Here is a 24,546-nt window from a genome sequence, read left to right on the forward strand (position 1 = left end):
GGTATAACTAAATTCTTTTTTTTTTATTTGTTCAATTTAAAGGGAAAGATATTGATTTTAATTAATTAAATTTTTAAAATTTTCTAGGTTCAATTTGTTTATCTAAAAAAATTTGTACATTGTAGGTTGAGACACGATCATGCCTGAGCTCTTCATCTCACAGATGTTCTAGATTACATCATGTACATGGTGGATATGTTAGAGATCAGGTACATGTTTATCTCTAGACCATGTACATGTATGTTCTTATTCGACATTGTTGCTGATAGGATATGTTGTTGTCATTGATGTCAACATATTCCTCTTCAGTGATTGCAGATTGGTTTATGGGGATTTTGGTTTGGTGTATGGATTATTTCTAGTATCATTATATTCTTCTGTGTTGGTTTTGGTGATCCGGAAACCTTAATTGATCATATATCATATGATCTATTTTTGTAGTTGATTTTTTTATTAGTTCCTTGCAGAGTTCAATATTTCCTTTGATATATTCCGGTGTGATAAAATCCCAAGCTAAGGTTTTAGGAGATTGTTTTGGATGGTCTTGTGTACCTTTATTTTAGATGGTTCGTGATTTGGTTCTTCTCAAGTTATCTTTCTTCGTGATAGTTGTTGTTACTTGTTTCATATATTGATTGATGAAGATTTGATTAGTGGTTTTGGTACAGTTGTTACTAATGATATTAATGTCCTTGCTGGTGTTTCCTAAGGATGTCCTATTTTTATGATCCACATTTATCGTTGAGTGTTCTTGGTGATTTTGTCAAACCAGTGATGTTCTTCGTGCTATACGGTATTCTTGGTGGTGTAGCGTGTTGCGGTTGATCTTGGCATGATTTCTAGTGGTGATTAGCATTTGGGAATTTGTTTTAGGTCCATTTTATATCATTTATATCACTATATTGGTTTGGTGGTCGATCCTTGTATTGTGTGATGTATTGTTGTAATTGTGACTTGAGGGTTTAGCTAACCTTGTTTCCAAGGTTGATGAATTGTATAAATAGGTGATATAGTCATGTAATTTGGGTATCAAGGTTGTGTCTACATTATCAAAGAGTGTTGTATTTGCGATTAAGTGATTCACCCTTTGAGTAGAGATTGGTGTTGTAGACTAGACAATTACGCTTAGCCAGAACTATCATTGGGCATTTGGAGATGCTATTATTTCAGTTCATTCCTTCCTGATTGTATTTCAAATCTTGTTGTAAGTCAGTGAGACTTCCCTAAGGGTTGTTGCCTTCCGAGTTATTATATTTGAGCAGTGAGTTCTAGGTAGTGTGCTTGACTATTGGTGCATTCCCTATTGTCATATTTTCACATACTACTGTAGAGTATCATCTTATTGTGGGTAGGTTCCCACCATGGTTTTTCTCTTAGCCAAATTTTCCATGTCAAAATCTCTGTGTTGTGTGTTGTGCTATCAATTTGCTTATCTTTTTTGTTGCTATAGTTTATTATATTTGTATTGGTATTTGAGTTTGTAGATCCAGTAGAAAACTGATTCACCCCCCACCTTTTAGTTTTCTCTTATTGTTGTTGCTAACATTTCTTAATCTAGGTTGAATTATTAAATACCTTACATGATATAAATTATTTAATTAATGATATTTCTACCATGTACTCTTAAATTTATATGTATGAATGTTTTTAACATAAATGTACATGTGTACTCTATTGTAGGCATAGGGATTAGGACAAGGTCCCGATTGACCCATTATATATTCATTTGACACATATGTACATGTGCATGTACATTTTCTAGAGACATTACAAACATATTTTATATAGATATTTTTATTTTCTAGACATTTCCTAGATCTATATTTTAGAACATACATACATGTGTAGATCTAAATTTCATTATATATTATATAGAACTCTATCTTACTATTTTAGGTTTACTAGATCTTACATTTCATGAAGATTTATATTGTTTGGTTTTGTCAATAACTCAATAATTTAAATGTTAATTGATGACTCAAGATAATTTGATTTGTGTTTCGTGTGCGATCTTGAAATGTTAGATACATATATAAATTAAATAGATTGATCATTTAAATTAAAATATATATTAAATTTTGAAGTTAAATTTTATATATATATATATCAAGATTTCCTAACTTTCTAAGTCTAGATCGCAAAGTTGTTCAATCTCAAGTTCTTCACCCAAAAATTTAATCAAGTTTCAGCACATTGGTCTTTGGATTCTATGTAAGTAGTAGATTCTTAGATAAATGTCCACTACTAAACATAAATAACCTTAAACTACCAAACTAACCTTAAAATAGTTATTATCAATCAATCTAAATTATTAAACTAACCTATATAAATGTCAAACCTCAACAAAAGGATAGATTAAAAGTAAGATTTATTTGGAGAATATTCATAATTAAATGGTTGCATGGATCTCTTAAATAATAAAGTTCAAAATAATTGAAATTTTTTATATATAGCTAACATATATATTCATTTTATGTGCCTAAAACTACCTCTACAAGAGAAAGAGGGAATAGATCCATTTATCATTTGAACCTGAACTCCAACTTTTGAAAGAGAGAGAAGTTGAGTTGTATATGAAAATAATATTATTTGTCACGAAATAGTGTCATACCTAATTCTAGTAGTGTAATATATTTTACAAGTTCACTAACTCAAACTATTTTTGAATTAGTACAATAGTTAGTAACAATTGCGAGACTTCTTTTAATAATATTCTTAATTCTTAGTTGGCAATGTTAAAAGAAATTTGATCTATCTAAATAACATTTCTACTATCTTTGTAATATTTCATGTTTCACTTTCTAAAAATGATGACAACTATTTTGAATGCCTTTTAAACTTCATTAGTTTATTTGTAAATAAAAATGAATCCATGTACATGTAAATAAGAATAAATTCACACACACACACACACACACACACACACACACACACACACACACACACACACACACACACACACACACACACACACATATGTGAACACATATAAATGAATCCATACATATAAATAAAATTAAATGTGTACATGTAAATAAAAAGAGATTCATACATGTAAATTAAAAGTGCATAAACACATAGAAACAAATCCATACATATAAATAAAAGGTTCAAGTGAAAATACATTATTGGATCAACAATTAAATTTTTTTTTCAAGAATAATTACATGAAGGAATCCACAAATAAAAGGTAAATAACATTTCAATGCAATTTTTTCTTTAACAATTTATGCATCCAAAAAAATAATGTTTAATAAAATCTCAAAAATACTTAGTTTAATATAACATACTTGAAAAAGCCTTCTAATATTGGATATTTGTTTAATTAAAAAAAAATTAAAATAGTCTTCAAAATCTTCAAAAAATTTGGAGATCTTCGCCACTTTATATAAAAAATGTCATTTTTATTTGCAAAAACAATTTATTTACTTCAAAAATAAATTATATTAATATGCACTCCTTGATTTTCATATTTAAAAACTAAAAGAATAAATCATTATTTATATGGGGTTTAATAGGCGTGGTCACTCAAATGACCGATCGAGTCAGCCTCCAATGTCCCTTCCGACTGGAACCCTTTCTGCCAAAACACCCTTACTGACATCCGAAGTGGCAGCCACATCATCAAATTTGACAAATTTATAAAACTTTTGACTACTGCAAGAAAATTCTACAAGTAAATTTAATTTATTAATTAAACAAAAAATACCCTTTTGTAGAGATCAAAGTCAAAAATCTACTCATATAATTTTTATGATGTTTTGATTAGATTTAATATATATTATTTCAAAAATACTACAAGTACCTATTCTAATCTTTGGTAAGAGGCGGGTTTGAAAAACAAAAAAAAATATTGAATCACCTCAAAAAAATTCGAAAAAAATATGGCTCATTAGAAGAGAGAGTCTTCTCCAAAAGGGTTTTTTTTTTTTTTAATTATCAAAAATTAAATAAACATAATATGATGGGAGATAAAAACTATCAAATTCAAGTATGTTCGACTTTAAAATGTTATAACAAAGAAAATATACATCGAAAAATAATTTATTTTTTCTATCCACTATATATGTATGTCATCTATTAGGGATATCAAAATAAGAAAAAAATAAGTTGATTTATAGTTTTTTTTTTGTGCAAAATAAGCCCCCTGATTTTCAGCATTTTTCAGCAATAAGAAATTTGACTTTAAAATAGAAAAACATATCTATTAGCAGCAGAAAATAAGCAAGACTAAGAGAGGGAGGTGAATCAGTCTTCACTGGAATAAAAAACTTTAAGTACAACAATATATCTAACAAAATGCAACAATAAACATATAAGAAAATTAACAACACAACACACAACACCAAGATTTAGATGTGAAAAACCCAGTTAAGGGAAAACCCACAGTGGGAACCTACCCATGGTAAGATGATACTTTGGAGTAGTATGTGAAAATATTACAATGGGGAATGCACATGCATTCAGACACACTGCCTAGAGCTCACTACTCAAATATAATAGCCCAGAAGGCTACAACCCTTAGGAAAGTCTCACTAACTTACAATAATACTCAGACTATAATCTAGAAGAAATGAACTGAAAGAATAGCATCTCCAAATGCCCGATTACAATTTTGGTTAAGCACATATGTCTTCCCTGAAATACCAATCTCACCAACAACTCAATACCCAAGGATAAATCACTTGTTTGCACACAAATCTCTTCTAATAATGTAGACACAACATCAACACCTAAATTATGTGACTTTATCATCTCTATACACAATTCATCAACCTTGATAACAAGGTCGGCTAAACCCTCAACCCTCAATTACAAAATTATATCACACAATACAAAGATCAACCATCGGACCAATATAATTGTTTTCATAGCATAACATGGACCTAATTAAAATTTCTAAATGATCAACTCCACCGGAAATCACACCAAGATCAACCGCAACACACTACACCACTAGAAATACCGCATAACACGAAAATCAATACCGGTTGATGAAAATCACTAAAAAATCACACAATGATCAATGTGGATTGCCAAAACAAATAGGAAATGACTAGAAAAAACCAAAAAGCACATTAGAATCATCTAGAACAGCTGCACCAATACCACTTTTCAAATATTCATCTATCAATGTGTAGAAGCTCAAGAACACAACCAATCTACAACTGTCATGAAGAAAGATAACTTGCGGAGCACCAAATCATGAACCATCTTTAATGAAGATACACAAGACCATCCAAAACAATATCCCAATGTATCAGCACAAGATCGGATCACACCAGAATATACTGAAGAAGTATCAACCTCTGCAAAATAGTGATCAGCAAAACCAAACTACAAAACTGGATCAGAAGATCTTTCCAAGTACACCGGATCAAAACATAGGAATATGTTGACATCAATGACAACAACATATCCTAGAAAGAGAAATGAACAACCATATCCAACAATCTCCCCCTTTGGTATTGATGGCAACATATGAATGTGAAAAACAGTCAATGCAAAGAAAGAAGATATCACAAGAAAACTCCCCCTAAGATCAAGACAGATAAAGAAGTTTTTTACATCATCTTTCTCTCCCTTTGACAACAATGCCAAAGATCTCCAAAATAGATAACCAAACTCTCTCCAAAAATAGAAACATAAATCTCTCTCCCCAAAACACAGACTACTCCAGCAGAGGAGCAACACCAACTCACCAATTTGGATAGAATAATAAGGTTTTGGAATCCACCGGATCGATGCAACTCAGTGCATCTAGTTCTCATCAAGAGGGGTGGATACGCCTAACTTGTTTTTCAAGTAGAAAAATGTATCTGCAGGCAAAGTCTTAGTAAAAATATCATCTATCTATTCCTTTGTAGATACATACTCTAGCTTCATCTTCTCCTAACTTGTTCTCTCAAGTAATTATTTGACTGATATATGCTTAGTCTTTGAATGTTGTACCAGATTCTTTGGCATGTTGATAGCACTAGAATTATCACAATAAATAAAAGTAGGCTCATCATGAATAAGTCTGATATCTTTCAACATTTGGCTCATCCAAACCACTTGAGTGCAATTACTAGTAGTAGCAATGTACTCATCTTTAACAGTAGATAAGGAAATTGAATATTGTTTGTTGCTAGCCCATGAAACCAACTTATTACCCAAAAATAATGCTCCACCGGTAGTTCTCTTCTAGTCATCTACATCACCAACCCAATCAGCATCAGTGTAGGCACACAACATGAAATCACCATTCCTCGGGTACTATGAACCATAATCCACGGTTCCCTTTAGATATATGAATAGCCTCTTAACAAGAGTGACATGACTCTCCTTTGGATCAGCTTGATATATAATAGCCATACACACAACATGCATAATGTCAGGCTTAGTCTAAGTAATATATAGCAGTCCACCAACCATAGATCTGCGCAAACTAATTATCTTTTGAAGATTCATCTTTTTTAGACAATTTACAACCAGTCACCATAGGGGTTCCAACCGGTTTGGAGTCATCTAATCCAAACTTCTTTAGTAATTCCTTCACATACTTAGTTTGAGATATAAATATACCTTTTCCTATTTGTGCAATCTACAAACCTAAGAAGAATTTGATTTCAGCAATCATAGACATCTCAAATTCTTTATGCATATCACTAATAAACTTCATGCTCAATTCATCATCAGCACCAAATATAATATGATCAAAAAAGATCTCAACAATCAGGATGTTATCATTTTCAATCTTAAAATATAGATTACTATCAATAGTACCTTTAGTAAATCCCAATTTTAACAAGTATTTATCTAATCTAGCATACCAGGCTCTAGGAGCTTGTTTCAATCCATAAAGAGCTATCTTCAACTTACATACCATGTCTCCATCATCTGAGAGTGAAAATCCATTAGGTTGTTCAATGTAAACTTCTTCCTCTAGATCACCATTCAAAAAGGTAGATTTAACATCCATCTGATATACCTTGAAATATTAATAAGCAACATAAACAAGCAACATTTTGATAGCTTCAAGTCTAGGAACATGAGAAAAAGCCTCCTCATAATCAATTCCTTGTTGTAAATACTCTTTGTAAACCAGTCTAGCTTTAATTCTGTCAACTTCATTGACTTCATTCAACTTGTTTCCGAATACCCATTTAGTACTAATAACATTCTTATCCTTAGGTCTACGAACAAGTTCCCAAATATTATTGTTTCCAATCTGATCTAGTTCTTATTCCATAGCTCTCATGCAACTTTCATCTTTACAATCTTCAACAACATATTTAGGTTAAACTTTAGAAATCAAACATACTTCTTCAGCAACTATCCTTCTTCTTGTCATCACACCTTTATTCTTATCACCAATAATCTAATTTTTAGAATGATTTGATCTTACATACCACAGAGTCTTCCGATTATTTGATTCTTAGATTCTTGTACATCTTCACCAACATCAAGAACATCTAGATTAATAGTCTCTACTTGATCATTCTTCTTAGGCTCTTTGGGTTAAACAGAACCGAAAAAAACATGTTGACCATCATCATAAGCACATGCTCTGTTCTCCTTGCCAGGGTTCTCATCCACCTTCATATTTGCACTTTCAACTATCTTTCTCAATCTCTTATTATAGCACTGGTAGGTCTTGGTCTTGGTTGAATATCCCAAGAAGATACCTTCATCACTTCTAGCATCAAAAATTCCTATATCCTCATCTCTCTTGATATAAAATTTTCTACCAAATACTCAGAAATATCTTACAATAGGTACATGACCAAACTGTAGCTCATAAGGGGTCTTACCAGTATCATCTTTGATATGAAATCTATTGAATGTTTAAATAACAGTGCTAATGGATTCTCTCGAGTAGATCTTCAGAACATTTCCTTCAATCAGCATGCTCCTTGCAATATCCAAAACAATTATGATCTTCCTCTTAACAACTCTATTTTGATGTGGGGTTCTAGGAGTAGATAATTGTCTTCTAATTCCATTCATCTCACAGAATGAGTTGAACTCACTGGAACATAATTCTCCACCTCTATCCGATCTTAGACATTTGACCTTCAATCCAAACTTAGTTTCCACCTTAGCTTTGAATATCTTGAATTTGTCCAATTATTTTGATTTCTCCTTCAAAAAGACAACCCACATCATCCTGGAATAATTATCAATTAGTATCATAAAATATCTATCACCCTACACACTTCTAACATTTGTAGGTCCACATAGGTCTGTATGCACAAGATCTAGAAGTCCATCAGATGTATATTATTTTCTCTTGAGAAATTTTTTTGTTTTCTTACCCAACTAGCATTGCTTACATACTGGATTAGCATGCTTAACAATCTTAGGTAGATCTCTAACATCTTGTGTAGAATAGATCTTAATAATTGAATCAAATTTTACATGACAGATTCTCCTATGCCACAATCAACTCTCATCTATCTTAACAATCAAACAACTGTTCTCACCAACATTCAAATGAAAAATGTTACCTTTAGTCTTATTTCTAGATGCAATCTCTATACTGGAGGCATTCAAGATCTTGCATTTACCATCCTTGAATTGTAGATCATAACCCTTATAAACCATCTGTCTAATAATCAAAAGATTATGATTCAAACCTTCAACAAACAAGACATCATCAGTGTTATGCTTACCATCAAAATAAATAGAACCTCTCCCACGGATTACACAAGCTTTGTCATATCCAAATCTAACTATTCCACCATCATAACTTTCCATTCTCACAAATTTTCTTTTATCACATGTCATATGATGTGAAAAATCACTATCAATCACCCATTCATCCTTTTCTTCTACCTTAGCTACCAAAGATTTATCTTCAACAGAACAACTAGTGGAATCAATAGGTACAAGTCTATCCTCTTTAATGGAAATAAACACAACTTCATCTCCATCTGATTCATCATCTGTAACACCTTCATCAACAACATAATAATAGTTCTTCTTGTTCCTAAACTTTCAGTTAGACTTATAAGGTTTATCATGCTTCTCATATCTATCATTCCTATCATGCTTATCAAACCTATCATGCCTATCATGCTTAGCCATTCTCTTCGGGCATCTAGAAGAAAAATATCCTATCTTATTATAAGAGAAACATTTCAAAGACTACTTTCCATCATACTTACTGACACCTTTAGGAAATCTTTGGGAAATTAGTGTTTTAAGCTCATCAAGCTCTCTTTCTTTTGCTTCAATCTCTTTTCTCTCTCTCTCATATCTGGATATTTTTCACTCATTGGGATCATACTTCTGCTTATCGAATATAGAGGCAGATTCTCTAAATGCTATCTTAGACTTTCCATGTGATTCTCTAAAGTTACACAACTCAAATGTAGCAAGCTTTGAAACAAATACATCTCTTGTCACTATAGGCACACTTAGGATCTCATCGATAGCAACAACCTTGTGTTTACAAGCAGGAGGCAAATATTTCAAAACATTGGCAACAATTTCATTTTCCTCAATGCTTCCACCAGTACATTTGATATCAAGAACAAGGTCATTCACCTTAGACATAAACAAATGTATGTTATCATCATCTCCCATCTTTAATGTCTCATATTTTCCTTTCAAACTCTACAACTTGTCAACTTTCACCTATTTGTCACCTTCACACAAAATCTCAAGCTTCTCCCAGATCTCATGTGCGATCTGAAGTCCTGTAACTTATGCTTCCTTCGCTCTAATATTGTATTATACTTCCTTAACTTCATCAGGAGTAGATGGTCAATTCTGAGGAACAACATAGGGATTCTTTTTAATCTTCCAATAATATTCTCCAAGACATTTCAAGTGCACCTCCATCCGATTCTTCCATATAGTATAGTTTCTTCCATCAAACCTCAGACTTTACTTCTTAAACATAATACCTTGAGCTGTCATCCCAAATCTCCTCAAGTGATTAAGCTTCTACAAGAGGATCTATCTCTGATACCAATTGTTAGAAGCAACAAAGAAGGAAGACTGAGAGGGGGCGGGTGAATCAGTCTTTACTAAAATACAAAACTTTAAGCACAACAACAGATCTAACAAACTGCAATAATAAATAGATAAGAAAAATAATAGAACAACACACAACACCAAGATTTTTGACGTGGAAAACCTAGTTAAGGGAAAAGCCATGGTGGGAACCTACCCACAGTAAGATGATACTCTTTAGTAGTATGTGAAAATATTACAATGGGAAATGTACATGCATTCAAGCACACTACCTAGAGCTCATTGCTCAAATATAATGGTCCGGAAGGCTACAACCCTCAGGGAAGTCTCACTGACTTACAATAGTACTCAGACTACAATCTGAAAGAAATGAACTGAAAGTATAGAAACTCCAAATTCTTGATTATAGTTCCAGTTAAGCATAGATGTCCACCCTGCAGTACCAATCTCACCACAAACTCAACACCGAAGGATAAATCACTTGTTCACACATAAATCTCTTTCAAATGATGTAGACTCAACATCAATACCTAAAGTGCATGACTATATCACCTATATATGCAATTCATCAACCTTGATAACAAGGTCGGCTAAACCCTCAACCCTCAATTACAAACTTACATCACATGATACAAAGATCCACCACCAAACCAATATGATGATTTGCATACTATAACATGGACCTATTTTGAATTCCCAAATGATCAACTCCACCGAAAATCACTCCAAGATCAATCGCAACATGCTACACCACAAAAATACTGCATAGCACGAAAATCAATACCAGTTGATGAAAATCACTACAAAATTGCACAACGATCAATGCAAATTGCCAAACCAATAGGAAATGACTAGGAAACATCAGAAAGAACGTTATAATCATCTAGAATAGTTGCACCAACACCACTTTTCAAATCTTCATTTGTTAATGTGTAGAATCTCAAGAACACAACCAAACAACAACTATCATGAAGAAAGATAACTCATGGAGCATGAAATCACGAACCATCTGAAATAAAGATACACAAGACTATCCAAAACAATATGTCAGAGTCTTAGTACAAGATCACATCACACAAGAATATACTACAGAAATATCAACCTCTACAAAACAGACTATAGTGATCAGCAAAACCAAACTGCAAAACCGGATCAGAAGATCTTTCCAAGTACACCAAATCAAATCATAGGAATATGTTGACATCAATGTCAACAACATATCCTAGCAATAGCAATGAACAACCATATCCAACAATATTAATCCTTGACAAAAAAAAATTTTAAAATAATAGACTGAAACTTCATCAAATTTTACACATTTCATGAGTTTACATCATCTTCAAAATTTAAATATATATGCCACTTTTATGGCATTGAAATTGAATTATTATTGTTGTGTTAACCTTTTCCTTTATAAAAGTGTGACACGGGTTTCTACTTTTACCTTTTCAACATTTCACTTTATGCATACACCATGAGATTGGTTGTACACTTTGACCACACACCATGAATGTGCTTGTGCTACTGTAGCACCCTATTGTTGTATCCTATCAAGATTACCTAAAATAGAGTTTTTCTTGGTTTAGTAATCTCTATTGGCATGAAGCTCACCTATATTAACATAATTTTCTATTCGTTGTAATACCTTCATTGATTTTTGAGCCACCTAGCACAATAAAACTTGATAGCTTTGTTACTCCTTGTGTACATGGACCCTTGAAAGTATCTAGGGATCTTACTAGTCCTAGAGGCCGTATTTTATGTTTTTGTAACATGAATTCTAGTATGAATCTGAGGATTCTTACTAGTCCTATATGTGATGCCTTATCTTTTGATATGGATCCTAGTAAGTTTTTGCTAGTATAAGTAGTCTTAGATGTCATACCTCTATGTTTTGCATGATCCATGTGAGTTACCAATGTTGGTCATATTGCTCACTATGTTCTTGCCTTTTATCTTTGTATTGTAGAATGATAAGATCATAAGTCTTGAGGGCCACTACCATGCCAAGCTTGGTGAAATGATCTTTTGATTATTTATACTTTACCAAGATTATGAGGGTAAGTTCATACACTTGCTAAAGTGGAGGCTAAATCTACTGTAGTAAATTGTATCACTTTATAATTTCACCCTTAATTTGGACCCAGTTTGGTGGTTATGCCTAGGGTGTACCTCATTTATTCTTGATTGTGCCTAGTTTTGAGACCAAATCTATTAATTTGGTGCATTCCGAGCTAGTTATGATATTTTCCTAGCTCAAACTACTAGGAATAGGGTGGAGAATGACCCTATCAAAGAAGTTTATCCCCAAAATTTAAAATATGAATGTCATTTATCTAAGTAGAAATAATTTTCCCTCCGATGTTGGAATCCCTAGAAATTATATCTGAAAATATATAAGTTGCATATAAATACAACTTCGTCTCTCATTTCAATCAACTGTTAGTGACACAATTAAATTCTTATTTAGGACAACCAATTCAATTGAATATAGATGTACAATGAATGAACCAAGCATTTAAGCATACATCTTTCTTTTAATTAGTTAAAATCAGGAGATGAACGAACCATTACATAACCACTACAAAGCTAAAAAAGTGGGAAAAGCCATGTGACTCATGAGAAATAGTAACCCAACACCCATATGCTAATTGCCAAAAAAGAGTGAAAACCAATAGGCACCCAACTAGATTCAATAAAAACTAAAGACAAGCAAGAGTAAAAACTAGCACAACAAAACACACAAACCCACCCACACTGAAGGTACAAACCAATGGCCTACCTAGTGGGAGGCTTCTCAATCTTCTAATCTAGACTTATATCCTTCACCTTATTAGAGAAGGAGATTCATTTGCTAGATCCCTTTCCAGAAGAAATAGTAGGTGACTCTCGAGTCACTTTCACCATCAACACTAACACCTCTAACCTTGTAGTAGGGGAAGAGTCTAAATACCTCTTCTTTCAATCTTGCTTCTACTCAATCTCCTCTTGGATACCCTATGGGGTTGCCAAAGTCCTTTTAAACATTTCATTACTCTACACAATCACATCCTCCATTTTTCTTTTGAGGGACACTTGGCTACTTTGAATCTCCTCCATAGCCTTCATTATTTCCTTCTTGTCCTCTTTCTATTCAATTTTCTCATATAGCCCCTTCAATTCTTCCTTTATACCTTTTCATTTATCTAGCTTCTCGACCAAATAATTAGTTGCTTCCCAAACTCTCTGGTCTTGGTTCTCCACAGCCTAGCTAGAAGCTTTGGAATCAACTTCAATGAGGGCTTCAAAACTAATAATTTTATTCCTTGCCACATTAAGCTAACCCAAAAGATAGCGAATGCTAGCCTATTGCTTATTGTAACCATCATAGAGTCCATTAACTCTCCTTGCATACATAGGGAAGTCCCAATTTCTTGGCAAATTCACCAGAGGGGTCGGAAACCAATGGAAGGGGTACACTCTTTGTTAATAGGACTATCCAAGGTCCATTTTGACTCAATAGACCAAGAGGAGGCAAAATACTCAAAATCATTCTCCTTATCATTTGGCTTGTCAACAATACTACAAATAGTAGGAGGGGCTTAGGGGTTCTTACATTTAGCCATTTTGCTAGGGTTGACCCAAGTAGTGGTCCCCTTATGTTTAGGAATGGGGATGGGTTCTTTGCAATCCAAGATGTTTGAAATTTCAACGCGCAAAGAAGGGCCAAAAGGATTAAAATCCAGACCACTAGTAGGGGTTATGTTCAAATGAAAATTGTAAAGTCAGAAAATAAGACCCTGGTGCAGGGGAAGGAGATCTTTGGTTTTGGCCACAACAACATATTGAGAAATAGATGAAAAAGGCCAATACAAGAAATTCGTTTTCAACCCATATCTCAAGTGATTAAGAATGGGGAAAATTTGTTAGTGGAATTGCTTGAATCTCCCATCAAAGGTGATGAATTTCATGAGGAGAAATGCTTCCTCTTTCCAAATACTAGGTAAGTCATTCCTGTTGAAACAACTTCTATAATAGGCCACATTTTCTCTTTGGCTTCAAGAACCTATTAAAATCTTCTTTGTAATTACCTTTTATCCTCTTAGGGAAGGTCAAGCATTCAATGGCCAGACTCATAGCAGTTGTAATAGTATCCATACACACAATGAATTTCACCTTACCCACCTAAACTTCACCACCATTCCGAGATTTGGCGAATTATTTTGCAAAGTAGGGTATTACAACTTTGTTACAACAATCATGACCAATCATAATTTGTTCCTCCATGATGAAGGCATGTATTAACATCTTCTAGAAAAATCAATCCTTATGTGAGACTTTATGCTAAAGGTTTCATATTTGAGTTATTATTTGTCAATTCGATTATTTAAATTATCTGTAGAATCATGAAAAATAATGTAACTTTGTTTATTACCTGGACTGTCAGCTTTGAATCTGATAGCAACCCATCCATTGACAGGAACCCCTACAGTATTTCGTTGAGGTGGATAGACTAGATTGAAAGGGTTATGATCACTTTCATTATAATTACCAAATCCCTCTCCTACAATATAAAAGTCATAAAATATGCATTGGATGATTGTCTGATTGGAAGATATTGGTTCCCTGGAACACCACCTGAACTGTGGCATTATATTCAATCACTTTCACTTTTGTGCCACAAATTGGCTCCCACAGAGTATTGGGTACATCGCCTGTATAATTAAACTCAACGGGTGGATGTGAAGGAAAGTCGGTGGTATAGACATCTGATATGTTGAAGTAATAAGCTTGAAGAATGACCATATCTGGCAGCACAAAAGGTATGTTGTTCATACTAGCAGCCACTCCAGGCCGCTACAGTTACCGCCGGTTTCACAAGGAAGTAAACCGAGTCCCACGGTTATGATGCTACTGTCGCTTATGTTCTGGGAAACGTCCACTGGATGCTCCTCTGAAGCCAGGCTTCGCAAGGCTTGACTAAAGTTGCAGTGTCGTTGAATTCTGGAAGGTTTAGACCAATTGGAGTGGCAGATGAATTAGAGCCCACGTAGTTTAGAATGGCGGTTGTATTGGTTTTGTCATAAAATCCTTGAGTAGTGTATACACTGGCGGCCATATAGTATTTGGCTTCCGCTTGATTGGCTGTGAGAAGAACGTCTGCAGTCTGGCCAGATGATAAAACCAGAATGTCTGTTGTGTATGGCTTTGTGTAGGAGGCATCCACGGCTACCACTGTGAGATTGTGTGATGCTACCTTGAAAAAGAGGTGATTATTGACTGCAGCATTGACGATACGAAGGAGATAGGTTTTTCCCTGCTCTACAGAGAAATTTGTTGTTCCTGCATACATAAAATTTCATTAAAGTTGATTGCAGTGTTGATTATGATTAGTGAAAAACGGAATTGGGTGAGCCCTGGTTACATTCACAGTGCCTGTTTTGAAGAGAAAATTGATACCTGATTTTGAGCAGTTATAGGAGCCTCCTGGCTGTCCATTTATAGTGAAAGCGTCTGAAACATTCGGTGCACCTCCACTGAGTTTTGCTTCAGCTTCGACTTTGATGGGATCACTGTTCCACCACTCCACTGTTCAATTTGATTATTTCATTCAATAAAATGTAAGTAAACAATTTTCTAAAACAGTTATCCTTGATAACAAGTCACAAATAGAAATTCTAGCAAATTAGAGAGCAAAAGTATAGAATCAATAAGAGTGGGTTCATGAGCTAACGGACAATAATTAAATTTTAAATTTTAAATGACGAGCAAACAGACATTTCCTATTTTTCTATATAAAACAATTAAAATCCATACATCATACAAATTATTTCTCTCTATGATTGTCAAAACAAAAAATATCTTTATTCTTTTTTAGATAATATTTCCCATTCAAAATTTAGTTGTTGGATCATAAATATTAAGTTCTTCAAGGCAATTTGATTTATAAAGATTTTTCCTATCTCAAAAATAAGTTTTCTGAATATTGAAGAATTGTATACGTTTAGAGTATCACAAATAATCTAGTAAGAAGTCTAATCAATAGATATAACACAATATTGAAAACAAGAAGACGAGTAATAAAAAATCACATGAATATGACCTAATTATAGAAAATTGAATGCTTAAAAAAATAACTTAAAACAGCATTTTAATATTAAAGGTTAAACGCCCTTTGTCAATTTTTGAAGAAAAGTTTGACTAATGATATTTTAAAAATCAATAAGCAAATAAGATTTATATTAAATTTGTTTAACTTTCCATTACCTAGAACTATAGGAAACTCATCTTGGGGTTGGGTAAATGGATAAGAGATGCCCTTCTTTGGAAGAATGACCATTGCTCCATGAACTATTGCACGGAGCCATGACACATGGGCGTGCCACCACAACATTCCTTCTTGTCTAATAATTGTGAAGGTGTACGTAAATTTTCCCCCTGGTTGGATGGGCCACTGTGTAATTGTAGAATTTTGAACCTGACCTATCCTCTCTGAACCAACTGATTAGCAAACAATAACAACAAAAAGAAGAAAACACCAATATCTTTATTGAAGCTTAATTAAAAAAATTACATAGAGGCTGTATATATAAAGAATTTGCAGTCTAGAAGAATAAATAATAACTGCAGTTCTAAATATATTCCTAGCTTTGCATGGAAAGCTACTAAGGCTCTCAAACTAAAAAAAGCAAACTACTCCCTAAATTAAGAATACAATAAGTGCATGCACAACATGCTTTATTTACTAAAAACAAACTCATGCAAAAAGCAAAACTAAAAATAGTCCTAAGGATTCATGCATGCTGGAGTACAGGCTTTATTTGCATGAATAAACAAAAAAAAAACTATTAACTAAAAATAGCTTATGCATGGTGATGAATGGATAGCTTCATGTCCAAACTGGAGTTGCATGGAGCTGCATGCTAGAGCAGCATCACTTATCAACATACTCCCCCTTGATGCTGAGATGGCTGACAATCTTATCTCGTAGTGCTATAAACTGAGCTTTCGTAACTGCTTTGGTGAATATATCTGCTAGCTGATCCTAGGTGTTTATGTGCTTCAATTCGACATCCTTCTTTTGCACCAAATCTCGTATGAAGTGATATTTCAAATCAAAATGCTTAGTTCTGCTGTGATGAACCAGATTCTTTGTTTGACAAATGAAAATCTCATCCTTAATTTGATAAACCTCCATTCCTAGAAAATATTTCATTAGACCAAGATCTTTCATCTCAAATTCTTTCATCATAGCAGCTTTGAATTCATCTTTCATCTTAGAACTACTACCCATATACAAAAGATCATCAACATACAAACTTATGATGAGAATATCAGTACCTTCTTGTTTGTAGTATAGGGTAGGATCACTCTTACTTCTCTGGAAGCCATTCTCCTGAAAGTATCCATCAATCCTGGCATACCATGCTCTTGGTGCTTGCTTGAGGCCATACAAAGCCTTCTTCAACTTGTAAACATAATTATCTTTTCCTTCCACTTCAAAACCTTGTGGCTGCTCCACATACACTTCCTCTTCTAAGTACCCATTCAAGAAGGCACTTTTCACATCCATATGATGTATGCTCCACTTCTTCTGAGCTGCTAATGAAATCAACATTCGTATGGTCTCTTGTTTTGCTACTGGTGCAAATGTCTCTTCATAGTCAATTCCATATTTCTGTGTGAAGCCTTTAGCAACTAATCTTGCCTTGTGTCTTTCAACACTCCCATCACTGTTTAATTTGGTCTTGTAAACCCATTTGGTGCCAATCCTTTTTTTGTCATGTGGAAGTTCTGTTAACTCCCAAGTGTCATTCCTGTGAATGGAATCCATCTCTTTTTCCATGGCTTTCACCCAAACCTCATTAGTACATGCATCTTCAAAACATGATGGTTCAAAATCAGCCTTGGCTAATAAAGCAAAATTCACTGTCTCACCTATTCGGTTTTCTTCATGTACTTGATTTCCACTCTTTTGGTAGATATCACTCAATCTCCTTACTTTCTTTGTAGAACTTGGAGAAGAAGCTAGACTTGAACTTGGTACTAAAGAACTTGATGAAGGATTGCTTGGTGGAGTTAAACCACTGGATATAGAAACATTAGATGGCTGCTCATGATCAATATCAGCAACTATATCATCATTCAAAATAGATTTTGGCTTCTCAACATGGCCTTTTTTATGACCATAAACTCCCCCTTCATCAAAAATCACATCTCTTGAGACAATAAGCTTGTTAGTGAGGGGATTATACAATCTATAAGCCTTTCTTTTCTCACTATACCCAATAAAAATACATGACTCACTCTTTGCATCTAACTTCTGTCTATTCTGATCCGGTACATGCACATAAGCCAAACAACCAAAAACTTTGAAATGATTAACATTAGGCCTTTTACCATACCAAGCTTCATAAGGAGTCATCTTTTCTAGTGCACTGGTGGGGCTACGGTTGAGGATGTACACCGCTTTAGCAACTCCATCTCCCCAATAAGAATTGCTCAATCTCTTGGTTTGTAACATGCACCTTGCCATTTCAACCACAGTACGATTCTTTCTTTCAGCTACTCCATTCTATTGAGGTGTGTATGCAGTAGTAAGTTGTCTCTTGATGCCATTAAAATCACAATAACTTTGGAAAGCCTTTGAGCAAAACTCTCCTCCACGATCAGTCCTTAAACATTTGATCTTGCACCCTTTCTCATTTTCTACAAGGGCTTTAAACTTCTTGAATGTATCCAAGGCTTCATCTTTGGCCTTCAAAAAATATACCCAACAATTTCGTGAGTAATCATCAATAAAAGTGATGAAATATAATGACTTACCCAAACTCTTAGTCTGCATAGGACCACATATATCTGAATGAACAAGCTGAAGTGGGTGATGAGCCCTCCATGCATTGCCCTTTGGAAACTTTTCTCTTGCATGCTTTCCTTTAGTACAACCTTCACAAACCTCCTTGTGTTCCTCAACCTTGGGCAAACCAGAAACTAATGCATGTGAGGTTAGAAACTTCAAACTATGAAAATTTAAATGCCCATACCTGAGATGCCATAACCAACTTGAATCCTCATAAGCCATATTTGCCAAACTGTTGTTATGTTCACCAAACTCAAGGGGAACATCCTATTTCTTGTCATAGGAACAACAGTGATCACCCTATTATCCTTATTCTTATCATAGATAGTACAAGTCTTATTCTGAAAGACTACTTTATAATTTTTCTCACATAGCTGCCCAACACTTAACAAATTGTGCTTCAATTGTGGAGTATAATAAATATCATGAATACTCTTTATACCTTCTTTTGTTTGGACCTCCATAGCTCCTTTGGCAGCTACTTCCAATGATTTATCTTCACCGAGCTGGATCTTGGATTTGAAACTTCCATCCTTTGTTGAGAGCAACTTCTCATTCCCTGTCATATGGTTAGAGCATCCAGAATCTAGGTACCAAACATCTTTACTAGTATTTTCACCCTTGGCATAAGATAAGAATAAGTGATCAGGAGGATTCTCACTACTTTCTTGAGCATAGTTAGCACTTTTACCTTCTTTCAATCTGCATTCTCTTTCAAAGTGGCCATACCTATTACAATGGTAACATTGAACATTTCTCTTATCAAATCTGCCTCTACCTCTTCCTCTGAAACCACCACTTCCTCTTGAGCCACCTCTTCCTCTACCTCTTGAAGAATTTTGGCTTTGCCCTTTACCTTAGCCTTGATTGATTTTGGCACTACTGTAGCTTGTATCTTCATCTTTTGTGATTAGCAATTTAGAGGAAAATGCTTTCTCTACACCTTCAAAAGAATCTTTCAATCTTTCTTCATGAGACATTAGGGATCCAACCAGTTGATCAAACTGTAGTTTTGTCAAATCCTTGCTTTCTTCTATGATTATTGCTACATGATTCCATCTGGGTGTCAAAGATCTCAACACCTTTTTAATCAAAACTTCATTGCTTACAATTTCTCCAAGTGTAGCCATTTTATTGACTACATCTTTGACTCTAACACAATAATCACTTATACTTTCAGCTTCTTGCATCTTCAAATTCTCGAACTCTTGCTTCAATGTCTGAAGCTTGACCACTTTAACTTGATCACTACCCTGGTAAGCTTCTTGTAGAGTCTTCCAGGCATGTTTGGCAGTTGTTGCTCCTGATATTCTTGGAAATAAGCTCTTATCAAGAGCTATCTGAATGTGAAACAAAGCTTGAGCATTCTTTTTCCTTGCTTCCTTTCTTGCTGTTCTTTCATTGGCTGTAAGGGCATTCCAATCAGTTGGCTCTTCATAACCTGATTCAATAATCTCCCACAAATCTTTTCCAATCAAAAAGGTCAGCATCTTAATGCACCAATAATCATAATCATTTCCATCAAATTCTGGAACGGGCATATGGTTAGAATTCGACATGATTAACTTTGGCGAAATTCCAACAATAAAACTTTAACCCAAAACAATTTTACCTACTCTGATACCACTTGTAGAATTTTGAACCTGACCTATCCTCTCTGAACCAACTGATTAGCAAACAATAACAACAAAAAGAAGAAAACACTAATATCTTTATTGAAACTTAATTAAAAAAATTACATAGAGGCTGTATATATAAAGAATTTGCAGTCTAGAAGAATAAATAATAACTGCAGTTCTAAATATATTCCTAGCTTTGCATAGAAAGCTACTAAGGCTCTCAAACTAAAAAAAAGCAAACTACTCCCTAAATTAAGAATACAATAAGTGCATGCACAACATGCTTTATTTACTAAAAACAAACTCATGCAAAAAGCAAAACTAAAAATAGTCCTAAGGATTCATGCATGCTGGAGTACATGCTTTATTTGCATGAATAAACAAAAAAAAACTATTAACTAAAAATAGCTTATGCATGGTGATGAATGGATAGCTTCATGTCCAAACTGGAATTGCATGGAGCTGCATGCTAGAGCAGCATCACTTATCAACAGTAATGTCCCCGGGTCCATCAGCCCACCCTGTGCGAATCTGTCTCACTCCATGCCTGAAAATCAAGTTCTTGTTAATATGTTTTGAATCATCAATGGAATTGACAGTCTACAAGAGCTAAAATTTACCAGTGGATGGTGGCGTTTTACTTGGCTTTGTTATAAACTGTAATATTCAGTGTGTCCCCATTTCGAATATAAAGAGTGGGACCTGGAAGTGTTCCATTCACTGTGGTAATGTTATATGTCTTACACAGTCAGGTAACATTTGTGGTTTCAATCTGTGCAAATAGAATAAAAAGAAGAAAATTTTGCGTTAGATCTCTTAAATAGAAATTTGGGTTGGACTGTATTTGTGTATACAGCTCTACCCTTGATTTTTCAATATAATCTACATTTGTGGTTTCAATCTGTGCAAATAGAATAAAAAGAAGAAAATTTTGCGTTAGATCTCTTAAATAGAAATTTGGGTTGGACCGTATTTGTGTATACAGCTGTACCCTTGATTTTTCAATATAATCTACATTTGTGGTTTCAATCTGTGCAAATAGAATAAAAAGAAGAAAATTTTGCGTTAGATCTCTTAAATAGAAATTTGTGTTGGACCGTATTTGTGTTTACAGCTCTACCCTTGATTAATCAACGAATGAAAAATTGTTGATCTCTATGATCTCTGTCATACTATTGTATTAATTGTCAATTCTATTAAATAACGTTAAAACGCACAATGAAGATCAGATGAAACATCAACTAGAAATTCAATAACAGCAATAAATCTGTCACCTGAGCTTGCCTTTCTCATTCTGCTAATTTAATGGAAGATCCAATTGAGCAGGTATAACAAGATTCATCAAGCCCCTCGATAGATTATAAAACATCTTAGTTTATGAAAGACACAGATATATAGAAATCTACTTACAACGAATGTGTAGTTGTGCAAGTCTGCCCATGCTAGAGAATCAAATAAGACAATGAATGTAAACAGCACTAACATAAAACTTGCCGAGTAACGTTTTGACATGATTAATGTATTAATAACAGCTAAAGTGCTGCTGATCTGAATCTGCAAATGAAGCTGAAACTCTCTCAATATTGAAAGCTCAAACTAAATTTTAGCGTGTCAAGACTGCTTGCTTAGGTGCTGACGAGTAGACAACACTAAAAAAATGTCAGAGCTGACGAGTAGACAACAGAATTACAGATCATTTGATAGAAACATAATTTTCAATAATTTTAACTATTATTTGATATGGCAAGTACAGTAAAACGAGATTCCCAATGTTGAAGGCTCGAGAAAACACATGGTGGCATTATTTGTTCTTTTCAAGTATAATGTTTTATCAGAATTCAAGTATATTTACTCTAAGATAAATTTAGAGTCATGCTATGATAAGCTTTGACGTAGAAATTACTGAGTCTATTCCTTCATTTTATTAACAAAAAGGTACTTCAATTTTTGAGAGGGTTTTTTTGTTGGTAACCATTACCCGTTGACATTCAACGACAAATATGAGTTCAATTTAAAACATGTTGGAATTGAAAACTTGTTCGAATTGAAACTTAGAGTCATGTTATAATAAGTTTGAGTTTATTGCTTAATTTAAAACATGTTATAGTGCAAATTGAGATCCACCAATAGCAAATGGTTACTTATAGTTGAGAGTCTGTTTTTGTTGATGTTTGCATTAAACATTGGCATCTTCTGAGTTGTACATAGCCTTCATATTGTAAACGTCAAAGGCTAAGCCAGATCGGCTGATTCTCGGCCAAACCAGATGTTGTTCTGCCACATTTTATTTAACCCTCATTATGTTTGACACGCAGATACTCTATTCTAACTTTTTCCTTCAATGAACTCGGACATCTTTAAGTGAATAATGAGTTTGAGAATCAGGTTAATAGTATGTTTGAATAATTTATGTTTTAAATGAAACCGTGAAATTTTATGAAAATTAATAAGAAACTGAAGTTTTTAGCAATTTGCTTTTTAAATAATAATTTCTTAAAATAAATTATAAATCGAAAGTTAAATTATTATTTGTGTTGTCTTGAATTTTGTTTTATTATTATTCTGGTCTGAATTCTAGTTGGTTGGGTTTGTTGGAGTGTGAAGTCCAAATTGGGCTCTTAGCTTTAAGTGGTTGAGTCATCATGGGCTTACCTAGCAGTAGTTGCGATAAATAGAAAGTTTTGTTAGGAAACTTTCTATAAATAGTAATTTTGATATGTGTTTTACATGTAGTTGTGCAAGTCATACTTTATTTAGTAAGTTGTCTTCAAGTAGGACTGTGCAACTTAGTCATTTTAGGCTACTCAAAGTCATGTTTTGAAGAATAGTTTTTTAATATTATTGTAACTTTGTAATTCCTGAGAATCAATACGAAAGATAATTTTCTCGTGGTTTTTTAGTGGCATATTTTTACTAGGTTTTTCCACGTAAATTTGTGTGTTATGTGTTATTGTTCTTCTTTTCGAATTTTCTGCACTTGTTATTTTTTTCACAATTGGTATCAGAGCATAGGTTAATGGTGTAGAAATATTTTGTTTTCAGAAGTGAGCAATGGCTAGAAATAGTGTTGTTACCAGATTTGAGGTGCATAAGTTCGATGGTTCGAATGTTGCACTATGGAAGGTTAAGATTCAAGCTTTGCTAGTGAAGTATGGATGTGTCAGATCTCTTAAAGGAGTTGCATCAAAACCTACAAATATGAGCACGTCAGATTGGAATACCATGGATAGCATGGCTAGAGAAACAATCCACTCATCTCTAGCAGATTCAATTATGTTCAATCTTACAGAAGAAAAATCTTCTCATGACCTATGGAATAAGCTTGCAAAGCTATATGAGACAAAGTCTTTGGTAAACAAAATTCTGCTACGAAGGCAGTTATATAATTTGAGAATGTGTGACAATTCATCTGGCATAGATCATCTCAACAATTTCAACACATTGACAAGGAAGTTGGCTTCAGTGGGTGTGAAAATTGATGAAAAAGATAAGGTAGAAATATTACTTTTCTCCTTGCTAGATAGTTGGGATCAGTTGGTTATGGCTCTCAGTAATTATACATGAAGTAGGAAGCTAGTCATTGAAGATGTGGTGGCTACTTTAATCTCTGAAGCTTCAAGGCTGAAGAAATCTCAAGGATCTTCTTCGAATGAAGCTTGCATTGTAAGAGGCAGAACTTAGGAAAGAGAAAATACTGATTGTGGGAAAACTAGGTCAAAATCCAAGGGGCAAAAAAGGGTGAAATGCTAGAATTGTAGCAAGAATGGATATGTCAAGAAGGATTGCAGGCTACCAAAAGCAACCAAATAGAATCCTAGTGCACCTGCATCTAATGCTAACGCTCCAAAAGTTCAAGCACCATTGGAAGATGGAGAAGTATTAACTGCTAATATGAGAAGCTCTTTACTTCATGTTTGGATTCCTGATTCCGGTGCTTCCTTTCATATGACACCACACAGAAACTGGTTTTCTAGCTATGGGTCTTCTGTTGGTGGTATGGTTTACATGGGAAATTACAATCCATGTGAGGCTATTGATAAAGGAGAGGTAAGAATCAAGATGTTTGACTGAGTAATTAGAAATATTCGGCATGTTAAGCATTTACCTGGTTTAAAGAAAAAA

General features: G+C 34.0%; 1 pseudogene; it reads right to left on the reverse strand.

Annotated features, from left to right (window-relative positions):
- Positions 1–3,545: 3,545 nt before the first annotated feature.
- On the reverse strand, positions 3,546–21,169 carry LOC131044916 (laccase-3-like; annotated as a pseudogene).
- Positions 21,170–24,546: the final 3,377 nt, after the last annotated feature.

This window comes from Cryptomeria japonica, chromosome 9 (assembly GCF_030272615.1).
Source record: "Cryptomeria japonica chromosome 9, Sugi_1.0, whole genome shotgun sequence".
In the NCBI taxonomy this organism is placed as follows: Eukaryota; Viridiplantae; Streptophyta; class Pinopsida; order Cupressales; family Cupressaceae; genus Cryptomeria; species Cryptomeria japonica.